The following is a 12,471-nucleotide window of genomic DNA, read 5'->3' on the forward strand; positions in this document are numbered from 1 at the left end:
CGATTATCTCCGGCTCAGACAGAGGTTGTAGCTTCTGTAATTGCCGTAGATCAACAGAAAGTGAGCAACCCAAAATACCCTTGAGGGCTTGGGTGATTAGATAGAAAGGTATAGATGCCTTTCAAGGGAGTTTGTTTGGAAAACAATTGGTAATTCAAGCTGATTTTGAAGGATAAATTAATGATCCTTACAAGCAATCAATTCAACAATAAAGTAAATATTTGATTGAGTATATAGCCTCTATTCGGTCAAGACATATAAACAACAAACACAAAGGTGTATTAGAAAAATAGACTTTTATCAAAGAATCAGAAGGTAAGTAATTTCATATACAGATGGGAATGATACAAAAATGATTAGGGCTGTAGGTACACAAAAAAGTAAATTAATAAGTGACTCAACAGAACCTAAAAACACCTATCCCAGCAGGGATAAGATGACCTTCGTCTTATCCCTGTTCTGTTTTATTCATTCTATTACTGATCAGGATCTTCTGCGCAATTGGCTTATGGGAGCTGAAAAAAAATGTTTCTTTATCTCAGCTAGACGTTTGGGACGCTGCCCTAGTTTAACCCGTTGCGTGCTGCCGTCGCGAGTGCTACCTCGCTGGTGCTGCGCACGTCCAATGGCTGACGCGACCCAGCCCACCCTTTAGAACGCCCGCATCGCAGCGGAAAAAACGCCGCAGTTAAGGTGTTAACAAAATGCTAAAATTTGGGAACACACAATACACAGCGCTTACAAACAATGAAGGAAATTTCACAATGAAAAAACCAAAACTAGCTACAAAAATGCATTTAAAAAAATGTCACTGTCTCTATAAAACCGCTAGCGCCGAATTCTATTCTCAAAAGATTCGAAAGGCCCAAAACTGTCCAAAACTCTTTAAGTTAGTGAAGGAACTATCTGACCCCGGGAAATCTGAAACCTCCCCAGCTCTCTCACACAGCCAATGTGAGGAACTCGCTTTCTTTTTTATTAATAAAGTTGTTAATATAAGCTCTCAGCTGCAGAGCAAATGCTCACAGGTTGTGCAATTAGACTAAGCTAACCCGTCTATTATGTTGCAAAACTCTAGGCTTACTTATGCAGCTGATTCCCCACACAGCGCTAGCCCCCACTTAAACTAGATACCTGGGCCCCCCTTGACACCATTTCCTTTAACCGCATCCTTCACGCCACCAAATCAGGCTCCTCCCTCGATTCCCTACCTTCCCATTTGATTGGCTAGCTGGATCCCTCCATACTATCGATTGTAATGGATCTCCTTAAAGCCTCTCTGGAGGAGGGTATAGTCCCCCAAAGATGGAAACATGCAATGGTACCCCCTCCCTCCTAAAGAAAGCGAACTTGTATCCTTCCAACCCCTCTAACGTTCTTCCCATCTCTAGGCTCCCCATTCTCTCAAAAAGTCTGGAGTAGCCTGTTAATGGCCCACTGTCCTCCTTTGTGGACACCCAGAATTTTCTTCATCCTTCCCAATCTGGGTTTAGAGCTGGCTTATCTACTGAATTCACCTGTTTGGGGGTTACAGAAATGTTAAGGCACCACTTCGATGAGGGTGAAACTGTGGCACTCATCCTGTTAGATCTTATAGCGGCCTTCGACACGGTGTCCCACCATATCATATATATATACACAAAACTTTAGCTGAGGTTGTCTCTTTTTTCCTATGTTGACGATACCCAAATTCTGTTCTCCCACTCTTTGACACACGGACATGGGCCATTGAACCTTAGTTTGGGTTTGCAAAAGGTCTCGCTCTGGGTGCAGAATAGTCTGCTCAAACTCAACGGAAACAAAACTAAAGTTATGAGTCGAGGCAAAATGCTTGATCTCTGAGGGGCCACAACACTGGCAAGCCGAACTGGGAGCTCTACCTACTAATTCTAGCAGCGTTAGGAATTTGGGGTTCATTGTGGATGAGTTACTATCCTTGAAGTATCAAGTGGCCAAGGTGACGTTGACCTGCTATGCAGTCCTAAAATGGGTAAAACCAGATTCTCTGGCTGATTCCCCTCTCAGCACAGAGGACGGTGATCCAAGGTCTTGTGATTTCTAGACTGGATTACCGCAATGTCCTGTATCTGGAAACAGACAAATCCACCCTTCATAGAATGCAACTTGTCCAGAATGCAGCTGCCAGGCTTATCTACCTCCTACCCAAGTTCACCTCGGTCTCCGGCATTCTTCGTGACCTACACTAGCCGACTGTGCCAAACCGTATCAAGTTCAAATCACTTTGCTATATGTTATGGGTCAAATCTGGATCTGCTCCTAAATACCTTCTGGATTTAGCCCACCTATACCATTCCAACCATCCCTTGCGATCCACTCGACAGACTCTGTTCGTGGTACCAAAAACCCAACTGGCCCGCATTAAAGGTTGTTCTTTCTCATACCTAGGGCCAACACTATGGCCAGCTTCCCTGGGAGACTCAACAACTCTTCTTGCGTTCCGCAAGGGTCTAAAGACATGGCTTTTCTAAATTGTTACCAGATTTCTCCCTTTCTGTTTCTGACTTCCGCCCTGTGGTGGGAAATCCCTTAGGGTAGCTGCACGCATTACAAGTTCAGAATAATAATTAAGAGACAAACAAGAACTGTAAACATACCACACTTTTCATTAAAAAATGTAAGACCAAACATACAAACTATGCAATTGGGGGGCGGGGGGGCTGCAAGCTGCATGTGTGCTTGATTCATGCTTTTTCCTGACTTCCAAAGATGTAGGATCCTGAGCTCGGGGGAAAGTGGGCAAACAGGAAGGAATAATAGGAGGTGTATGTATTAAAGGGTGAGGGGAGGGCGTAGCACCTTAAAAAAAATAGCACTCAAGGATATCAACACGTATGATTGAGACTGTAGTATTTAAACTATGAATAAAGTAATGTATTTCTTGCAAAGACCAAAACTGAGCTGGACATTGAAATAATTGCGTCCCTTGGTTAATTGTTGAGTACTGAGCACCAGCACTACCCCTACCTCCTTGGGTAGCCTGTGGATGCTCACCCTCTCCACTCTGATAGTGAAGTGCAAAATTGGTTGTACTTGACCCAATATGCAGAACCAGAGTAGGAATGGTCGTAGGACAATGACAAACACCCTCAATTCCCATCGGCGAGGCCCACCTGCCCTATTGCCTCCAAAACAGGGTCTGACAAACTCCCACCTCAACAACATACACTTTTGAAGGAGCCCACAACCAGAAATTCAGACGGCGCACACCACCAATACAGCACAGTGAAAAATTCATTGTATCACTCACCCCCAGAGCTTTAAAGGTGCAGGTACTGTCCGGTACGGAGTACCGGCACTATTTTAGTTTGAGAGGGAGAGCATCAGCACTTCTCAAGAGAAATGCTATACTTTTAATTGGAGTGTACCGGCACTTCTCAGAAACAAGCAGGTGCTCTAGTACAGAGTACCCCATTACTAAAGACCGTGGTCCCTAGGCAGTTACAAAGTTTGAACAAATAATAAACATAAGCTAAATAATCTGTATTTTCTTTGTCCAGCCGGACAGAGTTTTAATTAAACAAGTCAAAATATTAAAGTAAAATCACGTACAGTTGCAAGTGGGACACAGCCTGTATCCAGTTTACATACATAAACACACAACAGACAAGTGTAAAGGGAAGTTTTTTAGAAGGCGAAGAAGGAGCGGGTGTTTCTGCATATCATACAGTTAGGCAGATTTGGATCATACTAGGAGTACCAATGTATAACTTAATCTCATTGTTTATAATATATATGGTACGTTTAGTGTCGACGACGAGATATTTTGACTTGTTTAATTAAAACTCTGTACAGCTGGACAAACATACAGACTATTTAGCTTATGTTTATTATTTGTTTAAACCTCGTAACTGTCTAGGGACCACTGTCTTTACGCACCCAAGGTCCGTGACCTACTGCCTTAGGGTTCCCTTGTTGTTCAAAATAGCTAGTACAGAGTATCTGCAATTCTAATTTTCCATTTCAAGCACTGCTCAACACACTACCTCCTTATTCACCTGGCAGTTGGAACATGTCCACACCGGAATCCATCTAACTGCTGCATGCGCGGATGAATCAGGTACAGCACATTCATATAGCTTTAGAGATTAAGGACAACGGAATCACTGGGCTACGGAGACGATAACCACAACTAGAAAACACTATTATCCAAAAGTGCAAGAGTTAGCAGAAAACACTTAACATTCATCTTGTATGAGGAGACAAAATGCTCCTTGAAAGCATATTGTGGCAACCAGCACGTCCCTTCTCATGCCCCATACAGCTAACTAGCAGGTTCTGGTTGACCTCATGCAATGTTTCTCACTCCCACACCGGTACCCACTACCTCAGTAAGAGATATCTCTCCTCTCAACAAGCCTCGTCTCATGAAAGACTGATTTCCCATCTCGATAGGAGGCAAATTCTACTGCAATAACAAACTTCTCCACTAGAAAAATGCTACTTTTGCACCACCCAGCGTTCTCAATGAAGGGACAGCAAGCTCCTTCTTGTCCACGTGAGTGAGAGAGAGTATATGGTAGGTAAAAGGGTTGACCTGGATGGAACGTCTCGGGTGAACTGCTAAGGCTGTCAGGCTATGTCGGTGTTAAAACACATGCTACACGAACCTTCCAGAACCAGTCAGGCGATAGCGCGCCTTACCTCTCACCAAAGAGGTTAAAAGTGCGGTAGCATCTGTATTCGCTGCTGCCTCCAATTCAACTTCAATACAGCAATTTAAAATCTTCGGCTTGGGGAGGTGAGTTCAGGGCTTGTTTCATGCTGACTGACAGGCCTTGAGACCGTAGTTTCAGAGTCTGTATGAAAGGACCGCCCCTTAAATCCTGCGATTGGTTAGATGAAAAGTCCCGCGCCAGAGAAAACTGTCCGGAAGACCGCCCCATCGCCCCGGAAGTTATTGCCGGCTGCACCAGAAGGGACTGTGCGATACTTCCGAGCCGGTATTTAGGTGTGTTCGTAGCCAGCAGGTGATTCTGACACCTGGGCTGATGAATTAACAGTCTACGCTCCGGGAGGGCCAAGTCACGGCTTCAATTGAGCAGATGCACGTGGTCGAAAACATTACAAATAGTAGGCTGCCGACATACCACAGCAACAGCCCGACAGCTACTTTGGGATCATGACCTCACAGCGAGGCTTATTTATGGGCGACAAAGACGGTGACAGTAGTTAGGACCTATTTATCCATAGCGCAGCAGGTGCAGTGGCACCGTGGTCTTGTTGCACCGCAGTTATGACAGTCTTTGGCTACCCAAGCAAGAGGAACATTTTTCTTTACATGGATTAGAGACCATGACACCCTTGCGCCCTAGTAGGGTGAATGTCTTCTACTAATTTCATGGACCCTCTGTTATTTCAGGCGAATGTAGGTTGCCCATTATTGATCTTGTAATAAAGGCGTTTTTTCATGATTTTAATGTTGTGGACAGTTTCATATCAACCACCTATCTCTTAAATTGGAGTGGATCTCTCACCTGTTCACAATAACTCACTCTGCACTACACTTCTCTTTGTCTCGTTGTCCCAGTTCTGCGATAAATGTAGAGTCTGGTGCTCGTGCACAGCAGTTGGTCTTTTTTGGCTTTGGTAGCCCATATTCAAATAGTGTCACATTGAGACATGAGATGTGAGACTACTGGCAGTGGCGTAACATAACTTGAGGGGGGCCCCCAGCAAAGTACATAGATGCCCCCCCCCCCCCCCCCCATTCTCCGCACCACTCAAAATCTCTCAGGCCAGCGACCTGCCATACTGCAGGGGCTGCTGGGGCTATTGCTACTCCACTGGTACCAATAAGGCCGTTATAAGTAAACCTGGATGGTGGAGTTAACAGTTGGGCTTAGTCTTCCTGCAGTCTATTATAGGTGGTGGTCTATCCAGTACAGGGTCCCTGCCATCAATACGCTGGGGAAGTTTGCCCTGTTTTAGGTGGTTTTCCTGATACATACTTCTGTCATGATATGTAACATCGGGCCCACTCTTCGTTTGGTTTTGCCAAAAGTGCATCCACTGCTCCTTCTCTTTCACACCTCCTTCCTCCCTCTTGCTTTCTGTCTCTTCCATTCCATTATTTCTGAGCATCCTATCTTTTCTTCATTCTCATCCCAGCCTGTTCCTTTCTATACTCTATCACTTTTATCTCTAACTTTTTCTCTCCCATCCTGTCAAAATCATTTCACTACGCTTTTCTTATCTCCTGTGCAGTATTTCTCTCCCTTTATTTGCTCTTTTTATGCTATCTGCTTTGTATTTCATTCGTCCATTTTCTCACCCTCTCCATTCCCTACCTCTCTTTTCCGCTTTTATACTGCAGCTGACCTTGTCCCTATAGCACCTCATGATTTCTTTCCTTCATACTTTCTCGCTGGGTCCCTTGATTAGCACCTCCAGTGCATTCTTATTTATCACTATCGCCCCGGAAGTTATTGCCGGCTGCACCAGAAGGGACTGTGCGATACTTCCGAGCCGGTATTTAGGTGTGTTCGTAGCCAGCAGGTGATTCTGACACCTGGGCTGATGAATTAACAGTCTACGCTCCGGGAGGGCCAAGTCACGGCTTCAATTGAGCAGATGCACGTGGTCGAAAACATTACAAATAGTAGGCTGCCGACATACCACAGCAACAGCCCGACAGCTACTTTGGGATCATGACCTCACAGCGAGGCTTATTTATGGGCGACAAAGACGGTGACAGTAGTTAGGACCTATTTATCCATAGCGCAGCAGGTGCAGTGGCACCGTGGTCTTGTTGCACCGCAGTTATGACAGTCTTTGGCTACCCAAGCAAGAGGAACATTTTTCTTTACATGGATTAGAGACCATGACACCCTTGCGCCCTAGTAGGGTGAATGTCTTCTACTAATTTCATGGACCCTCTGTTATTTCAGGCGAATGTAGGTTGCCCATTATTGATCTTGTAATAAAGGCGTTTTTTCATGATTTTAATGTTGTGGACAGTTTCATATCAACCACCTATCTCTTAAATTGGAGTGGATCTCTCACCTGTTCACAATAACTCACTCTGCACTACACTTCTCTTTGTCTCGTTGTCCCAGTTCTGCGATAAATGTAGAGTCTGGTGCTCGTGCACAGCAGTTGGTCTTTTTTGGCTTTGGTAGCCCATATTCAAATAGTGTCACATTGAGACATGAGATGTGAGACTACTGGCAGTGGCGTAACATAACTTGAGGGGGGCCCCCAGCAAAGTACATAGATGCCCCCCCCCCCCCCATTCTCCGCACCACTCAAAATCTCTCAGGCCAGCGACCTGCCATACTGCAGGGGCTGCTGGGGCTATTGCTACTCCACTGGTACCAATAAGGCCGTTATAAGTAAACCTGGATGGTGGAGTTAACAGTTGGGCTTAGTCTTCCTGCAGTCTATTATAGGTGGTGGTCTATCCAGTACAGGGTCCCTGCCATCAATACGCTGGGGAAGTTTGCCCTGTTTTAGGTGGTTTTCCTGATACATACTTCTGTCATGATATGTAACATCGGGCCCAGTCTTCGTTTGGTTTTGCCAAAAGTGCATCCACTGCTCCTTCTCTTTCACACCTCCTTCCTCCCTCTTGCTTTCTGTCTCTTCCATTCCATTATTTCTGAGCATCCTATCTTTTCTTCATTCTCATCCCAGCCTGTTCCTTTCTATACTCTATCACTTTTATCTCTAACTTTTTCTCTCCCATCCTGTCAAAATCATTTCACTACGCTTTTCTTATCTCCTGTGCAGTATTTCTCTCCCTTTATTTGCTCTTTTTATGCTATCTGCTTTGTATTTCATTCGTCCATTTTCTCACCCTCTCCATTCCCTACCTCTCTTTTCCGCTTTTATACTGCAGCTGACCTTGTCCCTATAGCACCTCATGATTTCTTTCCTTCATACTTTCTCGCTGGGTCCCTTGATTAGCACCTCCAGTGCATTCTTATTTATCACTATGCTCTTCATCAATCCTTTACAGACCTTATTGCCCTTCTTCCTCGTACTCTCCCAGAACCCCTAGCCTCAAAGGTTGTATTTGTTTACTCCAGAGTCTTCACTGGTGTCTCTAGAGAGGCCAGATGGTGCCTGTTCCCCAGTGCTGTTTATCCTGGTGCCCGTAGTGCCCACCACCACAGCTGCTCAATGTATTGGGTGGCAACACAGAAAAAAGAGACACTGCACCTTGCCAACACACACATACGTTTCCAACTACCTTTTGTAGCAAATCAGAGCTGTTTGAATACTTTGTTTGAATCTGTCTCTCTCTCTCTCTCCAACTACATACACACACACAAACACACCCTCACACACATACAAAAAGACCACTGGTGGAGGAGAGGATTTTGCTGGAGTGGGGGACACATCCTTACCTCTGACCCACCACATGTACTTTTTGTTTTGGGCCATGTATAATAGCCTTGTTCAAACCCCTTCACTTCCCATATCACTCATACAACATTCTCATTGTATTCTGTACCATGACATAGTAAAGTTGTTGTGGACTTTTATGAAAACTAGAAAAAGGTCCACCACCAGGTCAATACCTCATACCCAGATACATCCACATTGAGACAACTCCCGAAACCCACCAGGCATATTCCAACATAGGAAAAGGTAAAAAAAGAGTATAATACATGAGGGGCATCTATTATGTCAGCACATTGGCTTAAATGGAATGTACTCTTGTGCTCAGAGTACGTTTATCAACATTTTCCATCAGCTGTGACATTAGTAAACCTGGTCTTGGAATCTCTCCCTGCTGCCTTTTAATGTTGCTAATTCATTGGTGTTCACACTCTGATAATAAATTGTAAAGACCAGGCAGGGCTAAGGTTTTTAACACATGCAACTGTCTATTACCATTCTTGGACAGATGTATTTAAACAGTCCATTGTTGTATTTCCTGGATGCTAACAACTCGCTCTTGCTGCTTTTTCAACCTCCATGCCACTTCCTCACAAAGCCATTTACTGAAAAGCACTACTATCGATCAAGGACAAAATCACCCCAAAAAATAGGCTGTGTTCCAAACCCACCCCCACCTTCCCAATATCTCACTTTAAAATACTCTGCAGTGGTCTGTTCCATTTAATGTTTGACAACAGCCCTTGAAACAGACTTCCTGTAGAGCATCACAACCCATCCAATCTTCTACTGTTCAGAGAACAACTCAAGGATCTCATGCCAACACCCAACCTACCAACTCAAGACTCACAAGTTTCCCCAACTCCTGCCTTATTGATCATCATCCCAAAAGTAAGACCTACCTCTTTCTTCAACCTACTGTCCTGCAGAAACAATCCAAGGTGTCTTCCCCAAATTTCTCAAAATCAATAAAGACAAAGACAACCAGTCACAAACATAACCTTTCACACTGTGCAACTTTCTCTTCCAGGGTGTCTGAGAGACTGACAGACAGACACACGTTCACTGTAGAGTGAGTCTCAGCACTTCTCTTGTCAATTGACAGAGACAATGCATTTGATCGAGTGCACTGGCCTTTTTCTGTGGAAAATACTGGATAAGGTGGGACTAGGTACACAATTCAAAACATGGGAATTGTGCACCTACTCTAGCCCTGCAGCTCAGAAGCTGAGCTGGACTTTCACTCCATCCTAAAGAAATGGAGTGACATCCTCCACAAAGTGTACTCCTCCTCATTCTGTGCCTCAGGAAAAGAAGCAATGCTCAAGGTGACGCACTATTCGTACCACACCACAGCCAAAAGGTGAAATGGAAACTCAACAGTCCTAATGGCTGTTAACGCAACTTTCTGCCACCCAGACACACTGACTCGTCTCCTCTGGTTCTGTCCCAAGCTCAAATGCTACTGGTAGACAGTCTGAAAGATATCAATGAAATGTTTGCAACAGATATACCCTGTCTTTCTAGCTACGTCATACTAAGCCTCACCAATTCCCCAACACACCCTCTACACACTAACAAAGGGAAGGCAATAATAATGGGTTTTGGCTTTGTGTGGGGCTAAATATTTCATCAAAGCCAAATGGGACACAGGTACATTGTTGTCTCACTGTGATTGGCTTCATAAACTGTGGGACCTCACAGGGATGGAAAAGTGTACTGCTTCCCTGCAGAACAAGTTGCTACACTTTGACAAAATGAGGGGCCCATGCATCCAATCTCTGTCACAAAACTTTTGGGTTTTTGGAACAAGAGAGGGGCCCCTTAAAACCAAAGGGATTAGGACACTTACAAAGTGAAAGAAGAAAGATCCCCTTGGGTAAATTTCTTAAAAGAATCGAACCTACCTTCAACTCACATTCGCCCTAAAGCACTCTTATTCTCATTCATCACTATCCACACATTTCAAGATTAAACCATATGTAATAGGGAAACCACTGTAACACTTTGTATTAAAAAAAGATATCACATATATTTATTGTTCACAATGCAAAATTTCTCAATAAAAACACGGGAATGACCCGTCAATCAATACATTTGATGTTACAAAAGTTCATAAAAACACAATGCAATTAAAATATTTATCACAGTATGCATGAAAGTATAAAAAGAGTGAAAAAACAAGAGCTAGACAGCAAAACTCAGTCTTAACAATTTACACATCCGTCATAATGTCATATTAAAGGCATGGAGTTAAGCAATGTATAATTAGCTTTTTTGCACCAATGCCCAATGGGTGGATTGCGTATCAAGATCTAGCGTTGACGCGTTTCGATGGAAAAAGTCTTATAGATCCATCTTTCTCAAGACTCAAGTATAAGCACTCTGTATCTTGTTAAACATTTTCATGCAGACACCTGCTTCTATCAGGGAGACTCCCTTAGTTGAACTCTTTCTTAATCTTTACGTTGGGAATATCAATAGAGGCCCAGATTTGGCAGGAAGGCTTTTTTCTAAAAACTTCCTGTTAGATATAGCGACGGTCGCAATGGGCACGGAATACTTCTATTTCAAGACTGATAGTATCTCATTCCTGGATCTTCTCTATATTTTTCCTTTAACATAGAACCGAAGAGCGTAGTAGAGTGACCGCTTGATTCTATTGGTAGTTCACCCTCTGACTGATTTTTAGCCCGTTGGGCAGTATTATCGCTATCGGTCCCTTTAATACTTAGGGATCCGCGCTTGTATGTTGCTCAGGTATGCGGTCCTCCTCCTCGGGTCAGCCTGTGTACGAATAATATCTCTTTCTGTGCCAGTCAGAAAGGCTGTCCCCCTTTTGGATGACTGCTTTCCAAAGTCCCACCCCAGGCTGCTTGGTTGATATCCAGGCGATTTCACTAAGAGAACAATGTTTTTGGCCATGACAGTTTTTTCATGCTTCCTCCTTTTACAGCGTTTAATAGTCCCTCCTCTTATATGCATTGCGTCTTGCTGAAGCCCTGTCTCCCCTGCTCCTCCCGCTGCTCGTACGATGGAATTCCGTCCCCATAGTTTTGAAAAGGTTAATACTTTGCTCTATGTTTGGGAGATTATTCACAGATAAATACCGAAGCTATCTCTTTAAAAACAAAAAGTGCTAGATATTATGAGGACAGTTAAAGTTTTTGTATGTAGCTTGACACAATCTCACTCCAAATAATTCCAGGACACTTCATACCACATAATTACTATCCACATAATTCCACAGCACCCATTCCACATAATTCCAATACACAAATTCACTCCAAGCCACACAATTCCAAGCCACACAATCACAGAACTAACTAATTAAATCCAACCCACATTATTCCACAACAAATCACATGCATACACTCCGTAACAAATAAGTAAAAAACATTGCCATTTACAATACCAGTAGCTTCAACATAAACAAATGCGCAGACTATTGCATTTCCAATGCTTGCTTACCTTCCAATGCGTCCCAGCTGAGTCCTATTCCTGGAGCTGCAAACTTATCCTGGCCAGAGACGTTTTAAGGCGTGGGCAAAGTGGCCTCTGACCCAGGGCCCCGGCCTTTCAGGGGACCCCGTCTTAGAGCTAGGTCTTTTCTGCAGAGTCTTGTCATGGTGACATTGAGTAATGCTCAGACATTTTGTTTTAAATACCATTTTCCTTTCATTTATTTTTAATGTGGGTGATGTGTGAAAGTTTATTACAGTTATTTTGCTGAGAAATGTTGTGTTTGTGTCATGCAAAATCCATAAAAAAGGTTCTTTTAGATCAAAAGGACCCCTGAGGAAATATTAGAAATGGGAGGGTGACACAGAGGTTATTTGCAGTAACATTAGTGAGCTGCTGCTGTGTTACAATATTAAAAACAGAAGTCACTATCCCTTAATATTAGTTGTGAACACATTTTAGAATGTGCACTAGTGTGCCTGTGCACTGTCAGTGATCTGGCAAAGGGTGCACAAAAGAGCTGAAATTGGATCATAAATTCAAAGCTGTTCCAAGCAGGAGCCCCCAAAATAAGTTTGACCCAGGGCCCCCAAAATCCTTAAAATATCCCTGCTCCTAGCCCTGTCAGCTCTGTGCTGCCTCTTT

General features: G+C 43.7%; 1 protein-coding gene across 2 annotated transcripts in view; it reads right to left on the reverse strand.

The window, feature by feature from the left end:
• The window catches only part of MAD1L1 (mitotic arrest deficient 1 like 1), a 2,106,297-nt gene extending 2,101,451 nt beyond the window's left edge, over window positions 1–4,846 (reverse strand). Inside the window, exon 1 of one of the 2 annotated variants that reach the window (XM_086940612.1) lies at window positions 4,663–4,846. The gene's annotated coding sequence lies outside the window, so the exon portion shown is untranslated. The remainder of the gene's footprint in view (window positions 1–4,662) is intronic. The other variant, XM_086940613.1, reaches the window with a different exon arrangement.
• Between the last annotated feature and the right edge of the window lie 7,625 nt (window positions 4,847–12,471).

This window comes from Lissotriton vulgaris, chromosome 10, assembly GCF_964263255.1.
Source record: "Lissotriton vulgaris chromosome 10, aLisVul1.2, whole genome shotgun sequence".
In the NCBI taxonomy this organism is placed as follows: Eukaryota; Metazoa; Chordata; class Amphibia; order Caudata; family Salamandridae; genus Lissotriton; species Lissotriton vulgaris.